We start from the raw sequence: 17,327 nt of genomic DNA, 5'->3' as shown, positions 1-17,327 counted from the left end.
AAAAAAATTATTTTAACTACCATATATAATAATTGATCTAGATTATTGGTCTCATGCAAATAATAAATAATATTTATTTATAACCTAACCACGTCACTCTAGATGAATAATTGTTTGAAAGAATTTCAAAAAAATGGAGAGTGAATTTTTTCCTCTAGCTAATGAAGATATAAGATTTATTTATATAATTGAATGTGTAAATTATTTGTACTTTTATCATTTTATAGTACAAGACTTATTTATATAATTAAATCCGTAAATCATTTGTACCTCTATCATTTTATAGTACAAGATTTATTTATATAATTAAATTATTTTATAATTATTTTTTCACTCTTCATTTTTGTTGTAAAAAACATTTGAGGACAAAAAGGTCAATTCAGTAGGAGAATATTATAATAAGGTAGAGGATGCTGAAAGGGCATTTTCAAAGCATGTTCGTATGAAGTGGAAGGCACTTGTTCCTACGTCATTTCTATCATTAAAGAGAAAAGCTTTCATCAAAATTGTTTAAAGGCAAATAACCGTGTGGGTCAGTGTCCTAGGTAGATCCCACACATTTTCCTCTAAAATTTACCCTCCTTACCAATTTCTGTCTTTACTACGATTTTGCCCTTCAGTTCTTACTTTAAAAACTTAAATAAATTACAAACACATCCTTTGTGATTTATTTAAATTACGAGTTATCTCTTATAGTTCTAAAACTTATAGTATGTTTCCTAAAATTTTTAATTTCATAACAAATAAATTTTTTTTATTAATAAACCATCAAGTTAATTAATAATTTTTAATGATGTTAAAATTTTATTTCAATTAATAATTTAAATAATTTTATTATTATATAAGAGAATAGTTAGAAATTTTATTTTTTCAGTTAATTCTGTTAAATAAAAAATTTTGACAGGGAGGTATTTGTAATTTTCCATACTACAAGGAGAATTCGTATTTTAAGCAAATCTCAAGAAGTGTATTTGTAATTTATCCTTAAAATTTTTAGTCTAATGCCTCTATTTTTTTAGTAATTTTTTTGTTGACTTATTTTTGTGTGCTTTTTTTTTAAAATTTTAAAAAAAAATAGATTTATAAAAAAAAATTTGACGAGATAAATCAGAAAGTTATTTAAAAAAATTAAAAAAGAAAAAAATAAGCTAAAAAACATTTTTGGCTAATTTTGGAATTTTCAATTTCTTTTTAGAATTTTGTAGATTTCTCCATACAAGATTAATTGGAAAAATAAAAAATTTTAATATAATTTTAAAAAATCATTAAAGATATATATATATAAAAAAAAAAAAAAAAAAGTCTAAAAGAGAAGAGGTGGCTTGTATAGAACTTCCCAAATAGCCTCTAACCACACTACACTGTTTATCATTCTACATTTTGGTTAATTGTATATGACTACCCCTCGTTTTCGTACTTTAGTTCTTGAGAGGGTAATTTATGTAGAAATTGGGCCGAGCTTGGTGATGGGCCTTTTTTATGGGCTACAGTGAGAAGGACTAAGTAAAAGGGCCTGATAGTTAGCTCGGTCCCAGAGAGCCTTGCAGTTAGCTCGATCCTAGAGAACCTTGCAGTTAGCTTGGTCACCACGGTCGGCACGGTGACAGTTAGCTCGGTCAAACCATCTTGTGCCAAGGTATTGTTGGCTTCTGCTTAGGACCTTGCTGTTAGATAGCTCAGTCCAAGCTCATTGTAGATAGCACGGTTTCAAACAACCCAGTTGGAATATGTCAACCGAGGTACACGCGCAGTGAAAGGAAGAACCAAGCTAATTGGAGCTCGGTCTAGTCTGCGGCTTTAGCGTGGCCATGTTATCTCAATCGTATTGATATCAAACCATGGTAAAACCATCTCACTTGGTTTAAGCAATGAGGGGGGTGTTGAAGGATAGGCATTATCTTTCAGGAATGTGATTTATAGGGGGACTCTTCATGGAGAAGTAAGAGTCCTACTAGGACACGGAACTTATAAAAGCTCATGACATCACCTATGGAGAGGTAACATAACTTTGACTCCTGAATACATAGAGCTTTTTGTCTATTTGTCTATTTCGCTGACTTAGGCATCGGAGAGGTATCCGGCACACACCCGCCAGCTAGCTCACGTTTGTGTTTTCAAGGAGTAAAGCGACGTCGTACGGAGGAGTGCAGACTTGATCAACAGGATTATACGAGAAAGAATATTTCTTGCTCGTACAATTGGCGCCGTCTATGAGACAATGCCAAGAGGTTTGTATTGCTACAAGGTCATGCCCTTTGGCCTAAAGAACGCAAGGACAACATTCCAGCGGATGATCACCAAGATGTTCGAACCATTGTTAGGCAGAACAATGGAGGCTTACATCAACGATATGGTAGTCAAAAGCAATGATGAGAATGACCATCTCAGGGACCTAGGTGAGATGTTTCAGATCCTAAAGAAGCACAAGTTACGCCTTAATGCATCTAAGTGTGCGTTCGGCGTAGGATCAAGCAAATTTCCTAAGCTTCCTGGTGACCAACCGAGGTATAGAGGCAGACCCTTCTCAGATCAAAGAAATTCAGGATCTAGAGAGGCCCAACTCAGTAAAAGAAGTACAACATCTCACTGGTATGGCAGCTACGCTAAACCAGTTCATAAGTCGGTCGTTAGACAGATGTCGACCATTCTTTCAAGCACTAAAGGCCAAGTTTGAGTGGGATGAAGGATGCAACCGCGCCCTAGAAAGCCTGAAAGAACATATGTCTTCTCCACCGCTGCTAGTAACCCCAATACCTGAAGAAGAACTATTTTTGTATCTGGCAGTCTCATAGCACGCAATTAGTGTAGTGTTGGTCCGAGCAGAAGGAATCCAACATTTGCCCATCTTTTATGTTAGCAAGACATTGCTAGACGCGGAAACCAGGTACTTACCATTGGAAAAATTGGCCTTAGCCTTGATGATGGCATCAAGGAAATTGTCGCATTATTTCCACGCCCACACAATAATCGTCCTCACAGCTTTTCCATTAAAAGCTTTGTTTGAGATGGCGAACTTCTCTGGACGAGTCTTGAAGTGGGCAGTCGAGTTGGGACAGTTCGACATCAAGTTTCAACCCAGAACCGCGATAAAAGCCCAAGCCTTGGCAGACTGTGTGGCAGAATTCACTCTAGAAAGTCATCATATCTGCCAAGTCGACCTGACTGATACAACCGAACTAGGGTTGGAAGTTGACGCCGGAATGGCGCAACCCCTGGTACAGGATACCCAGTCAGACCCTAAGGCAAACCAGAAAGAAGCAAACCATACTACACCAAGCCAAGACTCACCAATAAATAAAGACTTGGTACATTCAGATAGCTAGGGGCAAACAGCAAGCAGGGACCTTGAAGAAAACACCAGCAACACTCAGGACCCCAAGACATCATCCTATCCCTCTATTCACTGGAAGCTGTTCGTTGGAGAGATGTGGAAGCTCTTTGTAGATGAAGCATCCAATAGGCACGGTGCAGGACTCGGCATAGTCCTCATCTCACCAGATGGCCTAGTAGTGGAACAGGCAGTCAACCTTGGCTTCCCAGCATCAAACAACGAAGCGGAGTATGAAACGCTTCTGGCAGGACTAAAATCAGCACTCTACATGAAGGCCACCAAGCTAATGGTTTACAGTGACTCACAGCTGGTAGTAAAACAAATTTCAAGTGACTACGAAAAAAAAGATGAAAGGATGGCTAAGTACCAAGTGTTAGTCAGAAAAGAGATCATGAAGTTCGAAGTAGTGCAGATAGAGCAGATTGGCAGAGAAGAAAACAGCAGAGCAGATGAACTAGCAGGTTTTGCTTCAATAGCAGATACATCCATCCCACATCCACTACTGATCGACTTCATACCCAGACCAAGCATTGAAGAACCTGAAGTAAAAGAAATATGTTGCGCCGAACTAGGCCCTTCATGGATGGATCCCATCATAGTGTTCTTAAAAGACGACATTTTACCCGAAGAGAAGAAGGAGGCCAACAAGATAAGAGCAAAGTCACAGCGATTTTGGCTCTCCCCATCAATGGCCTTGTACAAGAAATACTTCACAGGACCCTACCTGAAGTGCGTCCATCCCAGCAAGGTCGACGCATTCATATTCGAGGTAGGCTGGAAAAACCAACACCCCTCTTAAGCTCAGGATAAAGATTCAGGCTGCAAGACGTTTGGTCGAAATAACCAAGCACTTTACTCTATGTTGGCAAGAATAGCCAACTTAGAGGTTGGCTGGAAAACCCAACACCCCTCCTAAGCCCAGGATAAGGATCCAGGCTGCAGGACGTTTGGCCAGAATAGCCAAACACTTCACTCAAAGTTGGTAGGAAAAACCAACTTTGAGTTCTCTTCAGCTAAGATTAGGATCTAGCTAAAGAGGTTGGCTAAAAAAATCAACACTTATTGTTCTTCAACCGAGATAAGAATCTAGGCTGAAGAGGTTAGCTGGCAAAAACCAACACTTATTGTTCTTCAACCGAGATAAGGATCTAGGCTAAAGAGGTTGGTTGAAAAAATCAACACTTATTATTCTTCAACCGAGATAAGGATCTAGGCTGAAGAGGTTGGCTGAAAAAATCAACACTTATTGTTCTTCAGCCGAGATAAGGATCTAGGCTGAAGAGGTTGGCAGGTATAGCTAGTTAGATTTCAAAGTTAAGACCGGGATAAAATATCTCGGCCAGAGAATATTATACTTCATTCAGATTACAGTTAGAAAGTTACATGCATGGCAGTTAACTGAAATAACAGTTGGAACAAAAGAGATTTCATTGATCATACAAAGTCAAAGTACAAAAGGGGGGACTTTGGCCCAGTTACAGTCTCTCTTTCCAAAAGGCAAAAAAGAAGAAAAGTACATAGTCAAGCAAAGAGATCATTTAAGTCAGCATCTAAAACCACCCGGTCTTCGCCCAGAGGTAGCTCGATTGTGGTAACCACACTCTGGTTAAGCTCGGGTGGAAGCACAGCATCGAACACAGGTGGCAAAGGTAGAATGAAGACCTCTGGAGTTGGGGAGGTAGACCAGTGACTGGATTGAGTGTTGTCTTCTGGAGTTTCATCTTCATCATCCTCCTCTAGAAATTGTTGCTGAATGGTAGTAGCATACTCCGCCAGTGAGCTCGGTATGAAATATGGAGGAGGATTGAAGACCTCGGTCTCAGGTCCATGACTGAGCTGCGCCACAGCCCCCCTCCACCCATATTTAAAGAACAGGTCCTTCGCAGCTTCACACTACTTGATGTATAGGGCTTCGCCTTCTTTGAAACCGCGGTTCTCCGCATCCTCTAGCTCCTTCTCAAGCTTTGTTATTTCGGCATTCTTTTTTCCTTCAAGCTTGGCCAGCTCCCGCAGATATTTATCTTTTATCACAGCCGCAACCTTTTGCTTGTCTGCTTCAGCCGAGCTAACAAGACCGATCAGACGACCATTCTCAGTTTTTAGCTCGGCTATCTGCTTCCTGGCCTGTTCTAGCTCGGCGATTTTTTCGGTTACCTCTGCTATTGCCTGCCTTGTTGTTTTGTGAAGTTCCAATACACGCTTGTGAGCGATGTAGTTCTTCTGCATGGCCTGCAAAAAAATGAAAAGAGACTTGTAGTAAAACTGAGCAGAAAGTTGTGCAAATTAGAAAGATAAGCAAATGAGGTTATTTACCAGCACCATTGACTTTGTGGCCGAGCGAATGGCCGTCAGCTTGGCGAGATGGTTGTGGTGCTCCATGTCGGGTGGAAGGCAAACGCTCTTGGCCAGATTGAATACCATTAGGTGGTCTTTTTCAGCGACCACTGAATCAGTATCCCGTATAGCACGGTTTTGAAAAGTGATCTTTGGAGCCCACTTGGAAGAGATCTTTGGAGCCCACTTGGAAGAGCTAGCTCGATTAGAGCGCTCCGGTTGTGGGCTCGATGGAGGGCTTGGTGGAAGGATGGTATCTTCTTCATCAACAAGGCGTGGCTCGGTTGTGGAAGTCCGAGCGCGCTTGTTTGGACTAGATAATGAGGGTTGATGGGATGAAAGGGCCACTACGGTCTCTTGAGTCTGACCGGCTGGTGGTACTATGGGCTGGTTTTTTTTGGTCAGGAGGGCCCTTACAGCTCGTTTCTTGGCCATCTCTTGCTCTGCGGTTATAGGGATCAAATTTATTTGAGGCAAAGATGGATCTGGCTCTGATGAAAGTTCAAGGAGGAAATCGGTCACTCTGGTCTTCCTGCGGCCACTATATCGGTAGGTCAGTTCGAAATTCAGTAGCTCGGCCCAGCCTCTATTTGGATATCGGAGTGCGGCACGAAATACGTTTAAGTCTGGATAGTTGTATTGAGACTTAAGGAAGTTCAAATCTGTATGAAGGAAGGAGAATACAGTTAGTGCGGTTCAAGATCAGAAAATCGAAGTAAAGAAAAACATGGAATTGAGCTGAGGTAATCCTACCAGCTTCACACTTGTTCCAATTTATTCTGTCGCCCGGGATCTGGGCTTGTTGGTCCTCAAAATTCCCAGATACCCAGAAGAAATCATTATCATTCACGTCTTTGTCCGGGGTATTTTTTATTATCTTTTCACGATGGCGTCTTACTCGTAAATAGTAAACCCAGCCATCCTTAGCCGATCCTATGGAGTATTGGTGGAAGAGCTCAGCTAGACCGAGATTAAGGCCAGCCCAGTGGTTTAGCTCAGTAATGTCGTTTATTATACAGTAAGAATTGGTGGAAAGTTAGGTAGGGCAAAGGTTTGTTTGTCTAAGGAATTCACATAGAATGGGCTGTACAGGGAATCTTATTCTGGTTTCTACAATGGAAAGAAGTGTAAAAGGAACAAAGCCAGGGTTTCCCCAGGGTATGGTGTCTAGTTCGGCTAGGGTGAGGTGGACATCATCAGGGATATGGTAGTCCCTTCGAAACTTGGCCATAGCACCTGGGGTGTTAACCAAATATCTATATTTACCCATGAGGTTTTAAGTTATGAATAAATAAGCAGGGTATTAGCTCGGTCCTGAAAGGACGTTCAATAGCTCGGTCGAGCGTTCAAGGGAGTGCCTGGCAGCCTAAGTCTGCAAAGTGAAAAGAGAGAGGTGTTAAGCACAGATCATTGGACCGTGCTAAAAGAGACAGAGGCAAAATAAATGAAGTCCTAGCTCGACTACGTGGGCCACTACCCCTTCTTAGCCCGGTTTGAGCAAGGGTCCTTAGCCCGGTTAAGCCTTTGGGGCAGCATTCTTAGTTCGGTCTGAACTAAGGGAGCTGGTTTAGCCCCAAGTTTTAGCCCGGTCAGTCGTTGAGGCTTTCTAGCACGGTATTGCGCAAACTTAGTGCGATTCGATAGCTCGGTTAAAAGAGGCAGAGGGTCCCTAACTTATGGAAGCTAAAGGTATGGCGTGAAGTTTTAGTTCGGTTGTTAGGTATGGCTAGGTTTGCGCTTAATACAAACAGTATCCAAGTTCGGTTGGGGTGTGGTTTTGGATCAAATACAGTGTTTCTCAGATTATTCGTGAAATACAAGTGGTTTTTATTACGTGGTTTTTCCTAGAAAAATGGAAGCGAACATGGTATATATTTTGAAAAACATATGAATACTAAACTATGTATTGCAAAAACATTGCGAAATAAATGAAAAGAAAACAGATTCAAACCACTTACCAGCTCAAGATGGAGGAACTGAAGAAGGGAGCAATAGCAGCAAGAACGCAAGTTTTGCAGGCACTATGTTTGAGAAAAGTGAAAGCACTGAGAAGAGAGTGAGAAGAAGGTGGATAGTGCAAATGAAATGATTCAAAAACAAAGGGTTTGGTTTTTTGGACAAAGAGAGAAATGGCGGGACTGTACAAAAAACGCGAGGCACGATGACAGCGTGATAGCTATATGTGGCTAATGAGAGTTTGCCACGTGTCCATGGAATAGAAATCGATTCAGTTACAGCGACTGAAGGGACGTTTTGACTGGATAGATTGGTAGCACGATGTAAATTTAGCTCGGTTGGAAAGCTAAAGTTTTTTTTTAGCTCGGTTGGAAGGCTAAAGTGTTTTTTAGCTCGGCTGGTAATAGGTAATCCCTATTATGCTGCGCAGATGGAATTAAGGGGCAATTGAGAGGGTAATTTATGTGGAAATTGTGCCGAGCTAGGTGATAGGCCGTTCTATGGGCTACAGTGAGAAGGACTAAGTAAAAGGGCCTGATAGTTAGCCCGGTCCCAGAGAGCCTTGCAGTTAGCTCGATCCTAGAGAACCTTGTAGTTAGCTCGGTCACCACGGTCGGCACGGTGACAGTTAGCTCGGTCAAACCATCTTGTGCCGAGGTATTGTTGGCTTCTACTTAGAACCTTGCTGTTAGATAGTTCGGTCCAAGCTCATTGTGGATAGCACGGTTTCAGACAACCCAGTTGGAATATATCAACTGAGGTACACGCACAGTGAAAGGAAGAACCAAGCTAATTGGAGCTCGGTCTAGTCTGCGGCATTAGCGTAGCCATGTTATCTCGATCGTATTGACATCAAACCATGGTAAAACCATCTCACTTGGTTTAAGCAGTGAAGGGGGTATTGAGGGATAGGCATTATCTTTCAAGAATGTGATTCCTAGGAGGACTCTTCATGAAGGAGTAAGAGTCTTACTAGGACACGGAACCTATAAAAGCTCATGACATCACCTATGGAGAGGTAATATAACTTTGACTCCCGAATACATAGAGCTTTTTGTCTATTTGTCTATTTCGCTGACTTAGGCATCGGAGAGGTATCCAGCACACACCCGCCGGCTAGCTCACGTTTGTATTTTCAGGGAGTAAAGCGACGTCGTACGGAGAAGCGCAGACTTGATCAACAGAATTATACGAGAAAGAATATTTCTTTCTCGTACAGTTCTAATCAGACAAAAAGGAAAAAAAAATTGTATGTATCTTCGTCGAACTAAACTTATTGACCAAATTAGCCTTAGGAATTGTTTGGCATTGGTTAATATAGTTAATTTTTGTGTTGGGACTTTTTTAACCTGGCTTTTTTAACTTCAGTTAGTTTTTGTTTTGAGATTTTTTTGACTTTTATGAGATAAAAAGTGTAATGATTACGAATAAAAAGTAATATTTTGTCTTATTGATTTATATAACCTATTTTGTCTTTTTGTGCTTTTTTAACTCCAATGAGAAAACCAAACTAAGGGCTTAATTGTGTGGGCAATTGATTCTAGAAATGAAGTGATTAATATATATATATATATATTTTAAATTATTTTTCTTAAAGTAAAATTTTTTGACCGAATTTTCCAGTTGGGCCTGACTCTCCTAATTTGATTAATTTATGAAATAGAAAGAAAGAAAAAAAAAACTTCTATTTTTGTGATATTTTTGTTCTCTTTTTTACAAATCTCTGCACAAATTTAAATTTAAATTTAAACTTAACTAATAAAAAATCAAAATTTAAAGAGTAACCAAATGATTTTTGGAATAATTCTTACGGAAGTGAGAAGATAATAAATAACTTATTAATTTCAAGCACCTTGAAGATAGTTAATTAGAGTTCTTTACATAAAAGTGGAGGCATCTTTTGTTTCCCGTCATGAGACAAGAAAACAGAAAAAAATTGAATAAAAGATAATTTATCGTAAACGAAATGTACAAAACTTGATTGGAAATAGACATTAGGATTATTAGCTCTGCCAAGACTTTAAACTGAAGAGAGAGAGTCAGCTTTTAAGTATAAAGAAGCAACTTGTAGGTGGTATAAATGCAAGATTAAATTGCGTTAATCCTTTGTTTAGGGGACCCTCACTCTAGAGTCAGACCGATCCATGGCTCAGGACCTCACTTTGTGATTCATAAATCACTTCGTTGAACATTTCTTTCTTTCTTTCTTTCCTTTTTTTTTTTTTTTGGGGGGGGGATGCTGATTTTAGTTCCCTCTAATGAATAAAAAAAATTTGGTATTAGCTTATCAGATGACATTAAAAATAATATTAAAAAATTGCAAGCAATTTCAAACATGGTTTTAATCACCCACTAATGATTTTTTTTTGGGGCACATAAAACCATTGTATGTACAAAATAAAGTTCTTATTGTTTTGTAATTTTGGTTTCATTTTGTTTAGATAGAAGAAACAGATAGACCACCGAGGGTGGTGGCCCAGTGGTGAAGGTATTGCCTTCTCACAGTCATGAGTCAAGTTCGACTCGTGGGGAACGCAAAAAATCCGCGTTGGACGTGGCTGGGGCGGTTGATGAGCTCCACTGGTGTCTACCTTGAGGCCTGGGCCTATGGATGTAGTGCTGACACCTTAGAACATCCTTTTTTTACTGATCAAAAAAAAAAAAAAAAAAAAAAAAAAAAAAAAAAAAGAGAAAGAAGAAGAAACAAATAGGGACATGTAATTTGGAGGTTATGTCCAAGTTTGAACTTACAGGTGTGATTCTCTTACAAAATCACAAGAATAAAGGAGTTTGTATTTTTTATATTTTAATCCCACATTAATTCAGTGTGTTTTTTCTTTAAATGAATCTTCTTATTTTCTTTTCTTTTCTTTTCTTTTTTTTTTGTACTTCTCCAAAAGTTTTTCCATTTTAAGTTTTGTGTGAGGTTGAATCAAGGAAGGCCATAGTGTATAATGTTCCTTGGATTTGATAAAAAATGGGGTAATTTGGCCATAAATTCCTTGTACCTTTCCTTTCTTGTTAAAAGGACCAAAAAAAAAAAAATTATACTTTCAAAATCTTCTTAATTTTAAAGTCTTGCATAAAAGACAAAAAAATTTAGATTTATATTTTGTGTGACAAATTTATCCCTTCTCACATACACACTCTCTATCTTTCTCCTCTTTCTCTCCATCAGTTTGTTATCTCTCTCTTAGCTTTTTTTTCTCTATCTTTTTCTAAGAGCTCTCTTCTCCACCACCTACACCACCACCACCATCACCATCTATACTACCACAACTACCATCGTTTCCACCACCTCCATCGTCTCCACCAATACCATCTCAACCATCGGTATTGTTTGTTACTGTCACCGCCGCCACCACCACCGTTTCACCACTAGCATCTCAACCACCAGTGCCATTCGATGCCACTGTACCACTAGCAACCACCATCGTTATCCTTAGCCTGCAAGACCTCAGATCTGAGATTGACGACCTCAGATTTGAGATCTATCATCTCAGATCTATATTCTCCCCCTCTCTTTTTCTTGTCTTCTCATCATACTCTGTTTTTCAGACGGTAAAATTTTACTCTGGTTTGAACTAGATTTAAGGCAATATATGCGCTCCTCTCTATCTCTCTATCTTTTTTTTTTTTTCTTCTTTTTCTCTCTAAGACAATATATGTGCTTAACGATATAAAATTTTACTCTGAATCAGAGTAAAGTTTATTAAGATTCAAAGTAAAATTTTACTCTGATACACTGTGAGGATGACTTTACAAGAGAGCTGATATATATATATATATATATGAAGATAGTATAGTAAAAGAAATAAGTTTTAAAATATTATGGGGTTTTGAAAGAATTTACATAATTTTTGTCATTTTGAAAGACAAATTAGACAGTGAGGGATCTATCACCAAATTCTCCTAAAAAAACACTAACTAAAAAAACCAATTTGACAATTACATATTTTGGCCAAAAAGTCATTATAAATTATCACATCACTCTCTCTATTTCTGTACACAATTTTTCATAAAAAATTAAAAAATGATTAAAATAATCGATTCTCAAGGTAGGCCGTCAATTTTAGCCTTCTATTTGTGTGGGCTTTATATGAAATTTACACAAACAAAGGGTTGAGATTAATTTGTGGCATTACCAGCTGTAGTAGGAAATAATTTTTTTTCAAGATGCATATCCCGCATTTAAGTGTATGGCTTAAAACTCTCAGGACTCTCAACCCCCTCTACGTTTGTTAGCTTTTTCTTACATAAGTTTATACACATAAAACTAAATTATTTACAAAATTAATAAAAATATACACATTCTGTCTCTGATAAAAATAATAAAAATATCAACGAATGAAAACACATCTAGTAGAATCCATCTTGCTAACATTCACATTTTAGTACTTCTATATAGTTTAGTTGTGTGGACTACCTCTTATTTTATTGAACTAATGTTCAACATTTTATTAGTACACTTTAACTGTAAATAGTTGAGAGAGGACTCAAATAGACTCGTTGATTTAGATCATAAATATTAACTAATTTGATCACGACAAGTCATGCTACTCTCAATCTCCACATCCCAACCACTAGCATAGCTCGATCAAGCTTATCACTTTGTACTGATTAATTTTCATGCATTGAATTCGAGGCCTAAATGCAAAGGATATAGTACAATATGCCTTCTAGGGTTAACATTATATCAAAGACTTCACTCTTTAATTAATACTGTGAGCAGGGGCGGAGGGATGGGGGTCCTTGGCCCTCCAAGGTTTTGCAAATTTTGAGTTTTTGTGTATATGTTATTTTAATTTATTTTTTATTTTTTATATTACATAATGGTTCTCCCAAAATTCAATATAATACTTAAAAGATTTGTAAATTTCATAATGTATTAGAGTTGCCTTTCAAAATCTAATAACTCATTGTCCTCTAAATTTTTGTAGTAATTAATATTACGATGGCCATAGTTTGTTTTCATGTTTTGTTTATTATCTTATATGTTTTCATTACATTGGCAGGAAACATGAGTAATGAAACCTATTAAATTAATATAGTGTTCACACAAAAAATAATAAATAAATTATCGTAAAAAATGATGATCATCTTAATATTATTAAAAAATTAAATTCGAGTCATGTTAAAAGGTTAGGGTAAACTATCAATAGGTCCTAATAGTTGGACTTAATTCCCATCAAATCCTATCGAAAATAAGTCTTTGTAAAATTGTCACTAAAAATTGACAATTAATGACTTTTTTTGTCATGATTTTTATAAATTGTCGCTAAAACTTACAATTAGTTACTTTTTTATGACAAATTTTTCTCATAGGACCTATTAAACAATAACTCCACTTATTAGGACCTATACATAAGTATCCCAAAAGGCTATTGGTAATCACATGTTAAAAAAAAAAAAACTTGCTATAAATAAATAATATAATTTACTTGATTGATTGATTTAAACTCACATTAAAAAAAAATTATTAAAAACAATTACTTCTGATATAGAAATAATGTCCTATAAGTTATTTAATTGCATCAATTGTGAACTTTATGGACTAAAGATATTGTGTAATATTTAAACTAAAGTTATAAAAATTAGTTTAAAAAGTTGAATAGAAAGTAGATTAATCACATTAAGATCTTTTCAATTATTTACTTCTATCTATAAATTTATATATTTTGATCCATTCAACAATAAAAATTGTACAAATAATGTTTATATTAAAACTAATCACTTACAATTTTTTATTAGTCCAAATAAACTCTATTACATAATCTATAATATGATTTAATCAAATAATTTTTTTCTTACATCTTGGCAACGTAAAACGTTCAATATCTCTTTGTTAGCCATATTATGTTGAATCCCATTTGCATGTAAAACTCAATTTTGAAATGAAATGGTCATTTCTTAGTGATACTATTGAATAACTATCTTTTTATAATGGTGGTCAACGACAATTTTATTTGTAATATTTTTTATTAATTTTTTTTGTGAATTAAATTGAGAAGAGATATTATGATGAAATGATCATTTTATTTTATTTGATCTTAGTCTAGTGAACCAAATATAATATAAGAATCGAGAGACATCAATAAGAATTTTAAAAAAAAATTGGGTGAAATTTTTACAAATATCAAGATGATACTATTAAACTGAACAACACAAATTTAACCCTAACAATCATTATATCAATTTAAGAATGAGTCCCGTAATAAAAAAGAAATTTAACCCTAACAATCATTATATCAATTTGAGAATGAGTCCCATAATAAAACAGAACTAAATAAATAAATAAATAACTCTAATAACCCCCCAACCTCTCAATTACATGGGTTGATAACGGAATAAGCTCAATTGGTTGATAGTTGAAACTGAAACGTTCGAATTTACAACACTTTTCAAAAAATTACTTCATTAACTATTGGATACTGTTAGTAAAAATTATGCTTATTTCCAATTAACAGAAATTAAACAATAATTTAAACCAAACAATTAAATTAAAGTAACTAGGCAACTATGTGACAAAAAAAGTAATTTCAAGATGAAACTATTAAAGTTCATAAAAGTTTACAAGAATATGAATTACAGAAGAAGCAACTTCTAAATTGAGAAAGCTACTCTTATATTAGTAGAAGTCTAAAACTAGTTCTTCGTGTTGTTAATGATGTCTTCTCTTCGTCCAATCTCGTAGCTTCTATATCCTCCTCCTTCTTTTTCTAACTTACTAAACCGCAACACTTAAGTCTCGTTTGGAAACAGGCTATTTTACTAATTTTTTGGCTTTTTAGCTAAAATATTAGATAAAAAAAAATTAGTATGTTTGGGGTGATTTTTTGACTTTTTACAAAAAGATGTGCAAAAAGTAGACAGAAAAGGAAATATTTAACTTTTTAGTATAAGTTATAGGCTTTTTGACTTTTTTTTTTTGTAATTTTTTGACTTTTTAACTACAATGTTAACTTGCCAAACGAGGCCTTAGCCAGTAACTGCATCAAAGTTGCCTCTACCATTTTATGCACATGACTACTTTTTTCATGCGAGCAAGGATCCTCTCCAGCTTTCTTCTCCGGCCTCTCCTCCGGGCAACGGTCCAAATTGAATCACATCATCCCATGCAAAATGTACGGTTGAGATTAGTTTAAAAAAAAAAAACAATTAAGTCCCTGACATAGCAGGTCCCATCACTCACACACACGCTCACTGACTCACTCTCTGTCTCTCTTTCTCTCTCTCTCATTTCTAATAAAAAATTTAAAAATATATTTTAATCTTTTTCATTTTATTTTCATAGGATATATTTCCTCTGTTTGAAAATTTAGTTCCTCATTCCATTTTTCATTATCCCAAAATATTAGTTCTTTTTCAAAAATTAATGACAAAAATAATATAAATTTTATATTTTACCATTCTTTTAAATTTATTAATAATATAAAAAATACAATTAAAACAATTGATATTCTCCAAAAAAATATGCTATCATAAGATATATATATATATATATATATTTTTAATATAAAATTTTAATTTTATAAAATTAGTATCATTGAAAATATACCTTTAAAATGACACTAATATTAAATACTATATTTAATAAAAAATTAAAATAAATAAAAAGTAATTACTATGCTAAGTTATGTTTCCAAATTGTTATTTTTTAAATATAAAAATTAATTTGTTGAAAATAAACACACGGGTTTTCAATTTGATGAAATTAGTTATGTTTTCAAGTTGTTTAGTTATGAGTTTTGAAAAGAGTTTTTAAAACTTAATTGAAAAACTTATAACTCATAACCAAATACACAATTTAAAACTCTATTGCAAATTTTATTCAAAATTCATAACCAAACTATTTGTAAAATTCAATTCAAAAAAATAATTTGTCATTTTGATCTAAAATAATAATTTATATATTTATAAAATATCAAAAACTATATAGTATATTTTTTGAAAAATATCAATTGTCATAATTGTACTTTTTACATTATTAATGAATTTAAAAGAAGTACAAAATAGAAAATTTATATTATTTTTATTCTTAATTTTTGAAAATGAACAAATATTTTGGAATAATAAAAAATAGAATAAATGACTAAACTTTGAGATAGAGAAAGTATATCTTATAAAAATAAAATGAAAATAGCAAAATAATTTTTTAATTTTTTATTAGAAATGAGAGAGAGAGAGAGAGAGAGAGAGAGTGAGTGTGTGTGTGTGGTGGTGGGACGGGGACGTGTTGTGTCAGCGAGTGCATTGTTTTTTTTTTTAACTAATCTCAGCCGCACATTTTGTATGGAATGATGTGGTACACATTTTGTATGGAATGATGTGGTCCAATCTGGACCGTTGGCCGGAGGAGTGGCCGGAGAAGAAAGCTGGAGAGGAAGGATCCTTGCTCTTTTCATGCCACCTATCTCTTAGATTGATGAGGACTTTTACTTTGACTTTGCCAAGTGTCACTCTCTGACTAGTCCACTTGTCAACAGAAATTTTACCAAAAGTCGGTGCGAACAAATAATAATAAACTTCAAATTTAAATCAATGGAGTGACATTGACCCGTTTGGTGTAACTGTTAAAATAGATTATAAATTATAATTTAACAGATTATAGATTATGATTTTAATTAAAAATTGTTAATTTGTTTGGTGTAACTGTTGGATTATAGATTTAAGTTGCTGAGTAGTGTTTGTTAAATAAGCTGTGGAGTAACTTTTTCAATTAACTTTTATTTTTTATTATTCACTACTTGTCTATATTTCTCATAAAAAGTAATAATAATATTCTATAGTCCATTTGAGTCTTTTTCTATTTTTAAAAAAATAAAAAATAAAAAAATCTAAGAGTATAACCGTAAATTAATATGTCCACAGCAGAAGCTGATAATCAGAAGCAAGGGGTGAGCAGTTTCTCAGAATCAGTTTTTTTGACTTAAGTTGTTAGAATCAGAAGCTGTTTGAAAGAAATTTAACCAAATAGTACAAAATAACTTTTCAAAAGCCAAAAGCTATAAATTGACTCAAAAAAACCCAAACAAACACCCTCATTAACATACTGGCTCTGTCTATTCACTTACTAACATCCTATATTGTGTTACTAACCAAAAAAAAAAAAAAAAAAAGAGTAAATTATGAATACACTTCTTAAGATTTAATTAAAATACGAATCATTTCTTATAATTTTTGAAATTACATTTCACCTTGAGATTTTTAATTTCATAACAAATTGTTCATTTTATTAATAAATTATCAAATCAGTTAACAATTTTTAATGATGTTAGAAATATATTTCAATTAATAATTTAAGTAATTTTATTATTGTATAAGAGAGTAATTATGAATTTTATTTTTTTAGTTAATCTTGTCAAATAAAAAATTCTAACAAAGAGATATTTATAATTTTTTAAATTATATAAGATAATTTATAGTTTAAGTAAATCTCAAAGAATATATTTATAATTTATTAAAAAAAAAATACAATTGGGTTTCCTGTGAGAGTAATTGATTTGGTTGATATGATGATGCCATCAACCGTAGGGAATATTTATCACTGACAAATAATAATACCATCAAGAAGTTGGTACCATTATAATTATTTGACAAATTATCAATCAGTCTTAATAGTTATATTTAATTTTTATTAAGTCTTATTAAAAATAAATTTTAGTAAAATTATGGTTAAAAATAAATTTTTATGATGATTTTTTTT

The sequence above is a fragment of the Camellia sinensis genome, chromosome 8 (genome assembly GCF_055761805.1).
Source record: "Camellia sinensis isolate YWXY chromosome 8, ASM5576180v1, whole genome shotgun sequence".
NCBI lineage: Eukaryota > Viridiplantae > Streptophyta > Magnoliopsida > Ericales > Theaceae > Camellia > Camellia sinensis.
The sequence above is the reverse complement of the archived record's forward strand: the minus strand, read 5'-3'. Positions refer to the sequence as shown.